This window comes from Crinia signifera, chromosome 2 (assembly GCF_055691185.1).
Source record: "Crinia signifera chromosome 2, ASM5569118v1, whole genome shotgun sequence".
NCBI lineage: Eukaryota > Metazoa > Chordata > Amphibia > Anura > Myobatrachidae > Crinia > Crinia signifera.
Window position 1 is genome coordinate 202,841,000 of NC_139218.1, and position 17,466 is coordinate 202,858,465.

The window sequence follows — 17,466 nt, forward strand, 5'->3', positions numbered from 1 at the left end:
TCAGACTTTAAATGTAGGGCACATTCAAAGAGTAGATAGATAGATCGATCGATCGATAGATAGATAGATAGATAGATGTACTTTTTTCAATATATAGCACTTGAATGTATAGATATTAGTCCCAAGAAAAACATTAAGGCGTGGATGTATGAAGCAGTGATAAGAGAGAAGTGAACTAGAGGAGAAGTGGCCCATGGAAACCAATCAGCACTGAAGTAAGATGTATAATTTACATACTATAAACCTAGCAGCTGATTGGTTTCCATGGGCCACTACTCCTCCCTTATCACTGCTTAATACATCTACCCCTAACTTCCAAACAAGACACAAGACTTTGGGAAAGCGTTATGCTGCCCATACACTTGTGCGATCGGATTTAATGTGACATTGAAGTACGATGTCCATCGAACCCGATCGCATATTGAGGTGCTAAAGTGCCCCCTTTACAGCACCCGATGTCACATGCCATCTTGAGATGGCACATCGGGTGCTGGAAGAGGGAGGCCAGAGGGCAGCGTTGTGTAGCGCAAGAATTAGCGCTAGCAGGTGGCCAGGGTCAGTAAGTGCTAGCAGCAGAAGTGTTTAAACACTGGGCAGCCCTCTGATTGGCTGAGCTATCTCTGTTTGAAACACTTCTGCCGCCACGGATGACTGACCTCCGCTGCCCGTTAGCGATACAACGCCGCCGTCTCCCACGCCGCCAGTAGTCCCTCCGGCCCCCTCTCCCCCATCCCCACACCACTAAAAAAGCGTTCCCTCCGCACCCCACCAGCGGATTGCTCCTGCATATATTATGTGCAGCACATAAGACCTTGAAACCCGACATTCAACCGGCGTGCCCGCGCATCACGTCGAATGGTACACATTTTGTGCCTAAAATTATTTGATTTATCGGCCAGATGTGGTCGAAATCAAATGATTGCATGCAATATCTTACAAGTGTATGGGCAGCAACAGCCACCTTTATCTCCACAATTCATTTTAAAACATGGGAATTTCGCTTTACCTACATTAACTGTGTCTTAAGATTTGAGTGCTATGCAAACTTTGCTATCTCTGTACTTTTTACATACAATTCTTGCTATCTGCATTAGATTTGAACTATATAGTCATTGCTGCCCTGTCTATCTGGGTTTCGATTTGTGCCACCACGGGAGGTAAAAGGTAAAAAACCTATGCGATATGCATGCAATTTTGACTATATAGTCAAAATCTCATGCTGATTGTACCCGTGTGACTGTGTACACACCATTACTACAACTTTCTGTGTTGAAGCAATTTCATCTGGTATTAACAGAAGCCACAGTATGAAGTCATCCTTCTATGACAAAAATAAAAAGCATTATTCAGAATATTTGCAAAAGTTGCACCTTTAAGGTAGGATGTGAGTTTATAGTACTGTATATGTAGGTTTAACATGTTTGTTTGAACTATAGGGTATGTTTGTATCTGCTGCAGCTGGAGTGTTTGCACACTGAGAATAAACATATACTGTAGATATAAACTAATGCCTCCTGAGAGTTTAGAGTTAATATTATGTGCACTCATACTGGACTTTGCATGTTCAAGACCCTGACTCCTCCCGACACTGTGTTTATTGAAAACAATATGCGTAAAGGCAGAGTTGGAACTACCATTGGTGCAGCAGGTGCATTGCACTGGGGCCCCTGAGGACTAACTTGTGTTAGAGTGGTGGAGAGTTGCCCAAATTATGGTGTAAGTATCCACAGGGTGCTTGCTCATAGTAGTTCTCAGTATAGGTTAGGAAACTGGAGAAACTGTAAGGAGTACAGCAAGAGATACACTTTTTGCATCTTTTGACAAAAGGCTAAGAGATGTTTTTTACGTGAATGCTCTTAGCTAGCCTCAATAGAACTATTTTTCATTTTATTTTGAAACTAATGTAATTAGGTCTATAAGTAGGCTTCACATATTTCACATTGTAAGGGGAAATTGCAATTGAAATAAGCACATTAAAGCTCAATAAGCGTAAAGTATTTGTAAGTGCTAAAGAAAAATGTATAAAACGGTCAAATACACAATAGCACGATACATAGTTCTACTATTTTGGTCTGAAAGACAATTATTCACAATTAGGGAGTTGGCTGCAATGCAGGCTTTTCATTTCTCTGTATTTATATTATTTTATGATTTATCCATGTGTAAAAGAGAAATATGTTATAGTTATGTTTTACTGATATGCAGTACAACTTTTAGAAAGGGCATTTGCAGCTACCATTTAATGAAGGTGCCAGTTGAGGACCTGTGAGGCATCTATTTCTCAAATTAGAGACACTAATGTACTTGTCTTCTTGCTCAGTTGTGCATCGGGGCCTCACACTTCTCTTTATACTCTGGTTAGAACCTGTTTGTGGTGTTCTCTGAAGGGAGTAGTACACACAGTTGTAGGACATGTTCAGTTTCTTAGCAATTTCTCAAATGGAATACCCTTTATGTCTAAGAATAAAGAATAGACTGTCGAGTTTCACATGAAAGTTATCTTTTTTTCTGGCCATTTTGAGAGTGTAATCAAACTTACAAGTGTGATGCTCCAGATACTCAAATACATCGAGGGAAGGCCAGTTTAATAGCATCCCTAACGAGAAAACCCTTTTTTCAGCTGTGCTAACATAATTGCACAGGGTTTTCTAATCATTCATCATGCATAACGTGATTAACAAATATCTGTATCTCATAAATGCTTCAGAATTTAGGGAAGACATGGTTAACTTATATTCTCATTGGCTCTTAACTTTAGTAAGCACATTCCCTGATATACCGTAAGGAATTCCCATAGCAGTCCCATATCCAATTTCCAATAATGTATCACTTGCTAGTTCATATAGCCATAAAAACTTTGGTCACTGGTGTCAGCTTTCTGCGACTGCCATAAAATTCATGGGGAGCAGATAAATGCAATTATTCCACTTGCTGCTGATAGCATGCACAATTCTTTCTTCTGATCTACAGTGTGTCAATGTGTTTCATCCAAAGCATTAAACTTTCTCAATTCATGTGCATGTCTACTAAACAAAACTGCAGTAGCCTACACTTGTCATCAGTGAACACAAGTCACAATGCAGATAATATTCAGATGTTTCCAACAAAAGGTGAGGATTTAGAGTAAGGCAGCATGGCAATGGCAAGGTTTGTGACCTGAATCCTAATTGGCTGCAGAATGAGTTAGGGTTACACAAATAGGTTACATCATAAACCATTATCTATCTCCCTTGAGTATATTTGCCCACCAGGACCCTCTTCAATAGACTAGGAGTCCCACAGGATACCAAGGCAAAAGGTAAGTTTGCTATTAGTGGGTAAACACACCCATTACAGTAAATTATATTTATCACAAATAATAATCATCATCATCATCCCATTAAGCATTAAATGAAAAGTCGGAGTATATACATTTGCCCTAGTGGTCTTCAGATGAACCCTAGCCAAAGTGTATGAATGGGTTTGAACAGTCATCCGGGGCTTGCATTTGGTTCAAAACTGTTTGCCCCTGAAGTTGATCCTATTTTGTGTGACATAAAACACAAAACTACCCCCCCCCCCCTGGGTTTTCATATCATCCTTAATTGACCACATACCCTGCTTTAAAAATCCTCTATTGAATTTTGATACAATTAACATTGAGACAGACACTGTGTAGCTGAAGTACTTAATACACCTATTATTATTTTTTTAAACTGTTCCACAAAGATGTAATAATTCTCAGCTATGTATTAATAGCCAAGATACATTTGCCCTCCCCACCACCATATTCTAAAAGGGTGACTAAATTGAGGTTTTTAGAACAGCAACTACAGTAGGTATCTGGTAGTCTTCCTACTAGCTGCAGCCCACTAGCTCTATGAAAAACCTCATGAGGAACAAACACAGATTTGACGAAATCTGTGATCTTCAACACTGTTTGCCCCTGGCCATCTCAACAGTACCATAAACATCAACACCCATAAAGATATTAAATAATTATTGTTTTCTTAACATCTCATAATCCAGATGTGTGTATTCATCCTCCACATCTCATGCATTCCATTGAGTCACTTCTTGTTCCTAGTTTGATGAAGGCCTTTATACTGTAAATATTTTCTTCTTTTTTTATGATCGGTTATAGACAGGTGTGTGTAGTAAACTGTTTCAAATTGGGATTTCCATTGGTAGGGCTCTGAAAATCTGTGACCATTGTGATTTTCTGAATACTCTACAGAGCCTAAGTTTGGTGACTGTGGATTCTAGTGACCACTACGGTGTGTAATGCAGTGCCACACTTCTGGGTGTAATACTGTGTCCTGTCTGGAGATCTTCATGGGCTCCATTCTAGTAAACAGTATAAAGAGCTGAATCTTGAATTTGGTACAACAGGCTTGTGCATAAGAACAGCAAAGGTTTTTAATGTATAATATACTATATGCCAACACTTTACAACAAGAAATCATAACTGGGGGAATGAGTAATGTTTACCTTATATAGGAAATATACATTTTTTGGTACTTGTTTCCTAGCAGGGCGCCCAGTACGCTAAATGAGTACTGGGCTATTCTCCGTAGAATGCCGCGTTATAGTAGCATGCAATGCGATGCGATGCGTGCGATGCAATGTCCATATAAAGTGCACAGGAGTGCTTATACAATGAAATATTGCATGCGATCTCAGTGCATCAAATGCGATGCGATATTTCATTGAACAAGCACCCATGCGAAGGGTGTTTACAATTGTAATCACCTATGCCATTGTTTTGCGTCACCCCCAGTATCAACGTCATCCCGAAGTGTCGCGAGGGGTGGCGGAACGCGTCCTCCGACCTTTTCATACCCCACTATCCACGTCGGCGTGGAGTGGATTTTATATAGTGTGGCGAGCCACCGAGCCGAAGCGAGGTGAGCGGACTACATGTAAAGTTATCCGCGTCCCCTCGCGGGGCTCGCTGCGCTTGCCACGCTTCGGGCTCTGTGGCTCGCTGTGCTCGCCACACTATATAAAATCAGCTCCACGCTGACGTGGATAGTGGGGGTATGAAAAGGTCGGAGGACGCATTCTGCCGCCCCTCGCGGGGCTCGCTGCGCTCGTCACGCTTCGGGGTAGCATTGATACTGTTGGGGTTTTAGGAACAGATTCTACTCTCCATCTATGGGAGTCATGGATTCCCAAGAGGGAGAGTAGCACCTGTAAGTTGGGATCCTAGTTGTCGGCTATTTTAACAGTCGGGATTCCGACGTCGGAGTACTGAACGTCGAAATCCCGACTGACAGCAATCATCCAGCACCTGAGGGAAGAATTGTCAGAATTATATACATTTGTAATTAAAACAACAGTCAACATTAAAATAAAAGAAACAACACATTTTGTAAATTATTATTATTTTTTTTTTTTGACACGGTGTGTAAAATCGCATCGCATTGCATGGCAAAAGCATAACATGTGATGCGATGAGATGCGATTTCACTATGTTTGCGTACGTAAGAAATCTGGGTGCCCTGCTAGGAAACAAGTACATATTTTTTATTTGAATTTGTATAACAAATGTGAGCGACGCTGATGGATTTTTGGGTGCATATTTCTCACAGAGATGTTGGCACTCAATGGGTTAAAAACAGTGTGTGTGTGTGTGTGTGTGTGTGTATAGATATATATAGCCCCATCTAAACACTTGCATACAGCATGATTTCCCATATTAACACACTTCATAACAGTCTGGTGTTTCATTCGTCTGGCAGGTATAAAATGTTTAATCTGAAAACTAGTATTAACCGTTCTCCTCACTTATGAACAATGTGCATACCCTAAGCACTAAGGGCCTTATTCGGATTTGATCGCAGTACAAATTTGTTCTTAAAATGGGCAAAACCATGTGCACTGCAGGTGGGGTAGATGTAACATGTGCATAAAGAGTTAGATTTGTGCGAGTTATTTTGTTTCTGTGCAGGGTAAATACTGGCTGCATTGTTTTTACACTACAATTTAGATTTCAGTTTCAACACACCCCACCCAAAATGTAACTCTCTCTGCACATGTTACATCTGCCCCACCTGCAGTGCACATGGTTTTGCCCATTTTGAGAACAAATTTGTAGTGCGATCAGATCTGAATAAGGTCCTAAGCGGTCATTTTACTAAAGCTTCTAAAAATGAAGAGGTGACATTGACCATAGCAACCAACAAGATTCAAGCTATCATTTTCTAGGATGCAATATAGAAATGGTAGGCGGCATCTGATGGAGAAGCAGGAGAAGATGGTTCACTTGACAACTACACAACCAGGAGAAAGCTATTTACAAATAAAGAGCTATTACAGAAATAACTGTAACTAGGGAACAGAAGGAGCCAGGTAGGGTGTTACTTTACAGCAAATGTTTTTAAGGCTTATGGTATTTTAGGAAACATTTAGGAAAAGATAGCTTAAATGTACATTTTTTTAAATGTTTTTGCCGCCCAGTTTTTTTTATTAAATGCACTTGAAAAGACATCATGCTATGAGAACAATGTTCTACAAATTGTTCTACAAGAGACTATCTATATTTTTAATTTATCAGTTCTATTACATAACACAAAATTCTGAGTTTTCTATTTTCGCATAAGAGAACAAAGTATCTTCTAAAACAGGTAAAACTGCAGAAAATTCAGTAAGCATTTATTTTAGTTTCCTGATTTTGTAAAGGGGTAATTACAATGATAAATAATGAGTATTCCACTGAAATAGTAAGTTCATGAAAAAGGGACTGATGGCCAAATGGAATAGTCTCCAAGTTCCGGAACTAGGAGGTTTTTTTTAAAGGTTTTTTTTAAAGGAGCATGGTTTTACCTTACAGTATTTGATTTATTTATTAACAGTTTCTTATATAGCACACACATATTCCGCAGCGCTTTACAGAGAACTGTTGAACATTCACATCAGTCCTCTGCCCAATTGAAGCTTACAATCTATATTCGCTACCACATGTATAAACGCACACATTCATTCTAGCGTTGATTTTTTTGTTGGAAGCAAATTAACCTACCAGTATATGTTTGGATTGTGGGAGGAAACTGAAGTACTCAAGAAACACACACAAGCAAGGGGAGAATATACAAACTCCACACAGTTAAAGCCATGGTGGGAATCTATAACCTCAGCACTGCAAGGCAGTAATGCTAACCATTACATGGTTAGTGCTGCCCTTGTAAGTGACTTCCCCTTTAAAAAATCCTCCAAGTTCAGCAGGCAGTTGGCAGCAAAGCATGTCAAAGGAGCAACTTTGTACCTGGGCAATCCATATTTTATTTATGTATTTATTTATTTTTGCATGCAGGGTGAATACTGGCTGCTTTTCCATGTAGCCCACATATGCTAACCAACAATATATTTATACTGCACCTCTCCTAAATCAAACTCAATGCATCCTTAAAATGTGCCAACATGCAGTGCAATGTGTTTGGCCAAAGCATACATTTTTTTTTTTTTTTTTTTATGTCTACCAAGTCTGAGTCAGCCCAAAACAAGATGTATTTTGATTAAACTGCAGTTTTTATATGACTATTATGGCAACTAGGATGGGTGCAGTCTAATCCCAAAATCCCGGGATTGGATACTCCAACCCCAGTGATTGAAATCCTGGACATTTTGGGGCCAAATCCCCACTGATCCCGATCCCTGGATGCCCCGGGTTTGGCATCCCTAATGGTAACCATGGTAATATAGCATATAATGTACAGTATTGAGCCCATTCTGGTCTGATAGATCTCTGTAATGCCCCTCTCCCATTATTCACTTCATTCTGTGAATATAAGGCATGGTGAAGGTCAGAGAGCCTAGTAGCCTCTGTTTGGTAACCAAACTTGTTTTTCTTTTGGAAAAAAATTAAATACTTTTAAATGATTTGTAGAATTAGCGAGAATAAAAAAGTATTTGTAAAGAAATAAACCATACAGACTTGCTACTTTGTCTTTACTGAACTTTGCATTTCCTTTATGAACTCACTTCTTTATTTTCTGTTAACAAATTAAACAACTCACAGTATATCACTTGGAAATATATATATACTGTATAAACAAAAGTTTACACTATTGTGTCATCAATAGTTTCAAACAGTATAAGGTTTATTTACTACATGGTTGCCTACTTTTAAAGTCTCCTCTCCAGGAGAAGATTCACTTCGGGGGGCTGGGCCTGATCCATATGCCATCAAGCCCCACCCCCAGTAGTGCAGATCCTGGGGGAGATTCTCTAAGAATCTCCGCCCCCTTCGCCTCTCTTCGCAATTATAATTATCGCATATGTTCTAACATATGCAATAATTATAGCAAAGGACAGCTATTGCGTTAAGAGCAACAGAGCAGGTCCCGGCGGTTCCCCCCTCCCTCCCACACCCAGCGCTGCTGCTGCTGCGCCGGGCTCTCCTCCTCCCTGCACCCGGAAGAGGATCAGTGCAGGGAGGAGGTCACAGGTCCGGGCAGCACAGCTCTGTGCTGCCCGGACACAGGTGAGGGGGCGATGCGGGATGGCGGGGGGTCCGTGAGGGGCGGCGGGGGTCGTTGCGGGGCAGCGGTGGGTTGAGGTAGAAGCCCATTGGCTTCTATGGGGCATAGCCAGATTTTTCCCAAAATGCGGTAAAAACCCTGATAACGGGGTTTTTACCGCATTTTTAGCTTAGAGAATCTCCCCCCATGTGAGGAGGTGGGGCTAAAATTACACAATTTGCATCATTAGTCCCACCCCCTCCTCTGAAAAAGACACAAATTGCGGTAATTAAAAGCTGCAGCCGGGATATGTGGGGGGATCAGGGGGGATCAGGGGGGATCCGGCAGAATCAAGAGATTTGCTGCCCACTTTTCCTGGGGTGGGGGGGGGGACCCAATTTTCTGGAGCCTCTTGGCCAGCCCTGATTTACTAAGATGGGAGTTCTATTGAAGATGGGATATTCCTCTTAGCTACCAATCCAAATCTACTTATTTATTTAGCGCACACTAGAAAATAGATAGAATCTGATTGGTTGCCCATAGCAATATCTCATCCTCAATAGAACTCCCATCTTAGGGGGTTGATCCTATAATCGCTTAAGGGTGCGAGTTGTCGTTCTGGTGTTAAAAAAATTAAGCCTATTTCACACCCTTCGCAGGGCCTATGGGGGTGCAAACACTTTTAAGCAAATTCAGCCCACCGTAATGTGCACCCGTTGCCGTAATGATTCACACTTGTGAATCATCTGCGCGTAATATGATCGACCCCTTAGTATATAAACCCCTTTGTCTCCATCTTGTTAGCTGCTGCATCATTTCTCTGAGGACACAATGAACAATTGCTACTGTTGCTTACCCAAATCAGTAATGACCGCCAGTATTTTTTAATGATTTTCTTCTGCAATGTGTCTGATTTGATTCAGCTTTCTAAAACACAGGACACTTATAAAACTAAAACAATCAGATTAACTTGACAGGCTTGCTTTAATTGGCTCTTTGGAAAAGTTCCACCTAATGAGCTTCTGATACCTAATCATATTCAATGATACCAGACAAGCCTGTACCGGATTTTGCTTTACTGTGGGTGTTGATTGCTTAGTAAAGAGAGAAAAATCAGCAAAATATGATAATGTATGGATTATATTTCATCAAGCATAGCCAAGATATACAGAGGTGGAGATGTCCCAATATTACACAGTCACAAGGATGCCCTCAAAAAGCTTTTTCATATGCGATGAGAATTTACATTATTAGCATCATCCTCCCTGTAATGTATCACAGGACTATGAGATAGCAGCACAGCTGCGCACAAAATCAGTGCACTATGTTATGCAGAAATGGTGTTTTTTTAGTATTATAATATTCAGTAGGAAACAAGTTGAGGTTTATGTTATAGTTCAACTGTAATGAAAATAGCTCCTGCTGTCTACTGTTGAAATAACATATTCCAAAACCTATGACACTGACTCACAAAAACACGAAAATTGCTCTTTTTGGAGCTGCTGTAGCAATCATAATTTGGCCCTTTTCAAATCAGTCAGATGTTTATACTTACCCATTTAAAGAAATAATCTAAGAAAAAGTAGGTTTTTTTTGCAATAAAAACATATATCAAAGTAGACTAGGGAGTAAATGTATGAAGCTCGGAGAAGAACATTGGGCGGAATGTAATCCCGTCCGAGTTCTGCGGTAGTGCAGGATGCTGGCCAGACTCAGGCTTTTTTTTAAAAGGGGAATTAACTTACAATGCATGGTTTTGCCTTATAGGTTAATTCCCCTGTAAAAAAATGTCCGAGTTCAGTCGGCATCCCGCACTGCCGCAGAACTCAGGTGGCATATTATGTGCAAGGTGAAAATTATCCAGCCAATCAGCTCCTAGCTGTCAATTTACATATTGGAGCTGATTGGCTGCACATACATTCTTTATAGGGATAGATACCACTTCTCCAAGCTTCATACATTTACACCTAGGTATGCTTATGGCTTGTAGCACACATGGGGAGGCTGTCCTGCGATAAAATCCTGCTAATTTTTTATCACTGGCTGTGCCAAGTTGATGGACAGAAAGCCGGCATGTCAAGTAAAACATGTTTGCCCAGGCATTTGTAGGAAAGTCATGTGACATCAGCCCTGGCCCCAATCAGCCTGTTTCTACCTCAGATGCCATGTAAGTCGTGCACACAGTGGAAGAATAAATTGATGGTCAGCGGCTTGCAAAAGGATCTGCTGCTAATCGCCGATCCAGCTAATTTTTTGCATGCTGCGCTAAACAATTTGCAGGCTTGCAAAGGGCGGGATTTCACTGTGGCGGTGCAGCATATACCTGATCAAAGCGGCTTACAATTTAGCAGAGCAGTGATCATGTCTGAATAACCCCCATAGAACAATGTGAAAACTTTTCATTAAAAAATCACGACATGATAAGGGGCAAGACTATTTTCTGGACTATCTATGGGATCAGCTATTTTGTTCCTCAATTTAGTACAGTTATTATTTATATATTTTTCTGCATTACACTGTTCTCTCTTCATCCCATTTACCTTTACACATCAATCTATGCAAACACCACTATTTCAACCTCAAAAAGACTCCAGATTGGATCTGTATCAGCTGTGTTGGGACTTTGAGGTTTATGACCTGTGAGTTCTTCTGTACATGTACAGCAGCAGGACAGTGCATGCATGAGTCACGAGTACACTGGCAGGCATCCTATTGGAACCCTTTCTGGGAATGCTGCAGTGAGAGACGCCTTTAAGCTTTTTATTAGGCCAAACTATATTTTATATCACTTTCAGGAGCTGGATGCATATCGGGAAATGCAGTTTGACCATATTTTTGGTGTTGAAGCAGCCTGCTTAAATTGTGACACTTCCTCATTTCATATGCAGAAACAAGACAAGTTATTATTGTACAGTATAGAGAGTGACCAAAGTGCCCTAAACTTCACGGAGAAGAGTGGGCAAATGTTATAAACAGGTTTGAGTGTGACTACTGATCTTAAGTGACAGTGATGACTAAGACTCCGACTACTGCTGTAGGTTAATGCACCTTATTACAAGACAGAAGATTGAATAGCTGTCTGCTTTAGAAAGAAGTTCAATTAAAAATGTTCTTATTGTCAAACATGAAACATTTGAGTGATTACTGCAATTGCATGGTTTTGTGCAGAATATTTGAATCTGCTATGAAATGTACTTTCTCAAACTTAGATATTGTCCATGGAATTTTCTGACTATGTATTAGGCTCTGGAGTTGGTACCAACTTTCATATTCTCATATGTGGGCAGCCAATATTAATGCAAGACTCAATACTGGGAAATAACTTAATATTTCTCTAGAAGCAGAAATATTCCTGTCTGTAATAAGCAGTTAATTTCAGGACATCAGAATGTCATGGGTGCCGGACGTCTCTCTGACAGTCGGGATTCCGACAGTCACTACTCGTCGGAATCCTGAGTGCTCCCTCGTGGGGGTCCATGACCCCCATAGAGGGAGAATAAAATAGGTGTCAAGCAAAGCTCGCCACCATTGAGCTCCCCCCGCTGTGCAGTCGGGATTCCGACGTTGGGCTAATGACTGTCGGAATCCCAACTGTCGGTGTGTTATACCACACCCAAGTCATTGAAGCTCTTTCAGGTCCGATCTTTGCTCCAGTACTCCTGCTACTAGGCGGTCTTTGTACTAAGCCTTGGAGGCAGATAAAGTGGATGAAGTACCAGCCAATCAGCTCCTAACTGCCATGTTTCAGGCTGTGCTGGAAAAATTACAGGAGCTGGTTGGTCAGCACTTTATCTCAGTCTACTTTATATCTCTGGAAGGGTTAATACATAGCCCCAGAGTTATCAGAGAACCTATTTTATTGAACCATGACAGCTAGTGTATTTGCTTTATTTTTGCAAAGTAACAAGCAACAATAAGTGGGTCCAAACCCAGCCTGCAAAGAGGAGGAGCCACCATACTGAAGGCAGGATCGTACACTGTAGAAAAATTCTTCATGAGCCATACAAGGGGAAGAGTAGTGTCATGGTTGACCCGCACAACTGCCAGTCCATCTGATCCTCATTAGCTTTTCCTTTTCCCAAGTTAAATAAATAAATAAATGCATTGGCTAACATCCCTCTAAAATGTTTTAGCCGGCGAACATTGGAAATTATAAAGATGTTTGAGCCAGGTACAGATATTATTTAACAAAATCACTGAAGAATAAAAGCAGGTGTGAAACATTTTACGTGATTGCACATTTACTGATACATTGTGCAGTGATTTGTTTTTATTTTCTCTACTTTTGAGAACATTGCTTTCACTATGCTTTCAAAATAGGCACTTTAATTATGCCAACAATTTCCATAAATACTCTATATAAAAACTATGCAAAGAAAGTACTGTAAATGGAACTCATAATTGTCTCAGTTTCACAAGAAAAGACTTTTTTTTTTTTTGTGTACTTCTAGTTTATAACAGCTAATAAATTACTTACATTCAGTGAGAATATCCAAGTGGATAATAAGCAAATCTTGAATGGATACACACAGGCTTATCCAACTATGATGCATTGATCTAGGGCTGCCACTAGCAACTGTGGGGCTTGAGACTGATTTCTAGTCAGCGCCCCACTCATCACTTAACACCAGTCAATGGACAATGGGGGGGGGGGGTAGGGGGAGCGGAATGAAGCAAAGGCTCCCCTTCCACTGTGCTGCCCCAGCTGAATCATCCCACTTCTCCCATCTTCTCCTCCACCTACGGTGTCTGGACGCTGGTGGTCATTTAAAATATGGAGACGACTTGCAAGCTGGGCTCGTGTCCTGGCAGCTAATAAGAGTGGCTGCCGGTACACAAGCTCTGATTGGCTCACGAGACGGTGCCTCATTTTAAATGGTTGCCAGCATCTGGAAGTGAAGGAGAAACCTGCGCTGAGCAGTCTAGGAGCAGTGGGCTTCAGTGGGGGTAGCTCAACGGAGGCAGTCGGGGGGTGTGGTGGGCAGAATGAGTGCCCCGGGCCCTTTATTATCTGTAAGAGTGGCCAGGCCTGGGACAGCTGTGCCGGCAGCACCCCCTTGATGGTGGCCCTGCATTTATCAATATATTTAAATGTATTTTTTAAAGTACGCATTCTATGAAATCAGACCATGTACCCAAGGTATGCGGTCGGTAGGTTGACACCCCAAAGGTCGACATGCATTGGGTCGATCACTGAAGGTCGATATGGCTTATTTCAACACATGAAATAGGATAACATGACTAAGGTAAACATTGATGGAATGTTGACACAAGCATTAGGTCGACAGTGGCATTGAAAGTCAAAATGTCAACATGGCTTTTTCCATTTTTTTTAGGCGAAATGTACCGACAGGCAGTATTTCATGTCATACAATCATTTAGGGCATGGAGGGAGAACAGAATAGTGTGCCAAGCATAGCAAGGCTTGGTGCCCGAAGCATGATGAGCGCAGCACACTTTGACGTGTCCATGTGGAATATGTCGACATGCAGGACAAAAAAACTGAAAAGCCCTTGTCGACCAGTTGACTGTCGACTTAGCTATTGTCGACTTAATGTTTGTGTTGACCTTCTATCCACGTCGACCTATTTCATGTGTCAACCTAAGCCATGTTGGCCTTCAGTGGTCGACCCAATGCATGTTAACCTAATATTGGTCGACTCAATGACCCATACCCGTGCCTAAAATAGATTTTCATACTGCAACATACTGTATACAGCAGGGGTGTCCAAACTTTTTGTGACGAGGGCCAGATTTTGTGAAGTGTAAATATGTGGGGGCCGACCATTCAGCTTGACATTTTTTGAATCCTTAACCACATCAGAATGGTCCCCTGCCCCCATTCACTGTATGTCCCCCAGCCTGCCCCTCCTTCACTGTATGTCCCCCATTCACTGTATGTTACCCACTATGCACCCATTAACTCTGTCCCCCAGCCTGCCCCCCCTTCCCTTAATGTCCATCAGTGCCTTTATTCATTGTATGTCCCCAAGCCTGACCCTCCTTCACTGTATGACTCCCATTCACTATTTACCCCACTCAGCCCCCATTCACTGTATGTCCCCCAGCCTGCCCCTGCTCCCCCTTCTCTGAATGGCCATCACTGCCTCCATTCACTGTATGTCCCCCAGCCTGACCCTCCTTCACTGTATGTCCCCCACTCTGCCCCCTCCCTTCTTTGTATATTTCCCAGCCCCTTGTGTGAGCCAGAGGAGAGGCAAAGCAGGCACTGCAAGGAAAGGAGATGCTTGGGCTCCTGCTGCCACCATCCTCCACCCTGCATGTTACGGTAGCAAGCTTCCCCCTTGCTGCCCCCCTTTCCAAACACTGCTGTCACTGCTGTGATTGTGGAGTAGGGTGATATATATACGATTGCAGCAGCAGGGGTTGGACGCCAAACACATCTGACTGTGGCGGCCGGCACCTCCTCACTGCAGCAGACAGCAAGGTAAAGACGCGCTCGCCGGAGCCCCACCTTTAGTGTCCTGTGCTGTGCTTCCCACATCTGATGCTCTGCCCGCTTCCAGCTGGAGGCTGCGGGCCGCTTGAAATGACAGCACGGGCCGCATTTGGCCCCCGGGCCTGACTTTGGACATGAAATAAATTTTTCTCTTGAGAGAAGGAGAACCTCTCTCTCAAGAGTCCCGGCGCTAATGGAAAAAAAAAAGTGTATATGCACAAAATATGAAATATAGAAATAAATATGTACACTTGGGTGCCTGCTGCTGGTGTGGAGAGTTTGCTAGACTCTAAGAAAGTTTGCTGGGGGCAGGAGTATTGGGTGTACACACCGCGCTATAACCAAGGTAATAAATTTGGAAAAAAGAATAATGCTCTCACGCTGAGCACAATAAAATAGGACACGCTGTTGAAATATATAACAATATTTTTATATTGAAAGACAAAAATATATATATAAACAGTACAGGGGGGTACAAAAACTGAAATTGGAATATAATGGACAAACAAACATGTAAAATCTTAAAACAGACAATATATCTGATAAGTATAAAAGCTAGACTTGATTCCTGACTGGTTCCGTGCTGGCGTCCCAGCTAGATTATATATAGGATATGGGGGAAATGGAAGATGCAGTCCACATTGATTAAGTCGTTTAGTAGAATAAACAGTTAGTAGCTTGAAATAAGCAAGTTGTGTTAGTACAGTCAAGCAAAAGCCTTAATTAGTGGTTAGGCTTACATGCAAGTATTTTTCCAATGTCAGCCATAGGCAGGAGTATAATTCACTGATGTGCTTGCGTGTGGGTGCAAGTTGAATTTGCAAATGAAGGGGTTAATAGTTCACCCTTATTCAGAGGTCCCGATGGAGTGCACCTTTATGTGCGGGCAGAGATGACTTGCTGTGTAACACACAGGGCCCGGTGCTTGTGGCTGTGCTGACCCGTTCTGTGTCCAGGTGTCTAGATGTTTCACACCGTAAGGTGTTGCACGTGGAGAGCCGGGAATCGGCGTGGGTCGCAGCAGTAGCGGTGGGAGCCGTGATCTGGGTAGAATGGCGGAAGTGACTACGGCAATGTGGATAGCAGTGAGGGCAAGAGTCAGGAACAAGTCAGGCAGGGTCTGACGGAAGTTTAGCAACGCGTTTCATTCTCATTCCCCAGGGTTTAATGCTCACCATCGGTCAACATTCCCAGGATCCAGCATTCTGGGAAATGCTTTACCTGTGGTACTTCACTCCTCCTAGGTGACAATCATTTTTGGAGGGACATTTTCAGCAGATTCCATGAAAATGGTCAGACTGCATGGAATCTTCATAACACAAGCACTGGCACACACAGTCCAATGCATGGCCTACCGGGTCTATTGCTATGCCACTGAGTGTGCCAACTTTTTCAGTACCAAAATGAGAAATTCATAATTTTGTGCCATGGGAATATTTGGTACTTATGTAATATCTGGGCTCCCGTTTTTCTTATGAGACCGTGTCCCCTCGCGGGGCTCGCTGCGTTCGCCACGCTTCAGGCACGGTGGCTCGCTGCGCTCGCCACACTATATGAAATCAACTCCATGTGTAGTTGGATAGTAGGGGTATGAAAAAATGGGGTGCATTTAACATGGGAGCCCAGATAATACATAAGTACCAAATATTTAGATAAATCAAAGGAGCACATATGTTTACAGAGACTTATTTTTAGAGTCTCGAGTCGATAGGTCGACACCACATGGTCAAAAGGTCGATATGTCAATGGTCCACACAACATATGGCCAATATGCGTTTTACATTTTTTCTTTTATTGAACTTATTCATAATTTACATCCCTACTCAGATTGGGAACAGTAAAGTATGCCAAGCACAGTGATAGAGGAGTTAGGCGCTTTGCCTGAAGCATGGCAAGTGATGCGGGCTATGCGAGCTGACACAGTACACTCATTTGCGGTCCTGTGCTGAAACCTAAAGTTTAACACCAGAAAAACACAATAAACTCACTTCAAACTTTTTATGTGTCAGACATTTCTATGTTGACCTTTTGCATATGTTAACCTTTTACATATGTTAACTAGAGATGTGCAGGTTCTGATTTACTCTGATTTCAAAGCAGGATCTTATTGGCTATCCCAAATCACATGACAGTTGTTGACAGTTGATAGTCAATAAGATCCTGCTTTGAAATCAGAGTAAATCAGAGCCTACACATCTCTAATGTTAACCTTGTGTAAGTCAACCATTTGGGTTTAACCTAGACACTGTCAACCTTAGGACCATCAAACTTTTATATTATAACTGATTTTTAGGCAGAAATTCAGTTTTCCATCTTAACAACTTGCATTATCTTCCACTTCTCAGGTGCCTTAGATCTTATTTTGCTATTAGAAATGTTCACAGAGTTTGTGTTTTGGTTCTAATTTCATCATCATGTTTAGGTTTAGCTTTTTGTTTTTAAAAACACCTTTAAGTGTTGGGCTTCGGAATTTGGATTAAAAACTTAAATCTTTGGTTTTGGGTTTCTTGAAAATGGATACATTTCAAATATGAATTCTGAACTGCTGGAAGTTCTAAACTAGAA

At 41.8% G+C, this 17,466-nt stretch overlaps 1 protein-coding gene across 1 annotated transcript in view; it reads right to left on the reverse strand.

Annotated features, from left to right (window-relative positions):
* The window catches only part of EPHA10 (EPH receptor A10), a 545,244-nt gene that overhangs the window by 395,231 nt on the left and 132,547 nt on the right, over nt 1-17,466 (reverse strand). The gene's annotated exons all lie outside the window — the stretch shown is intronic.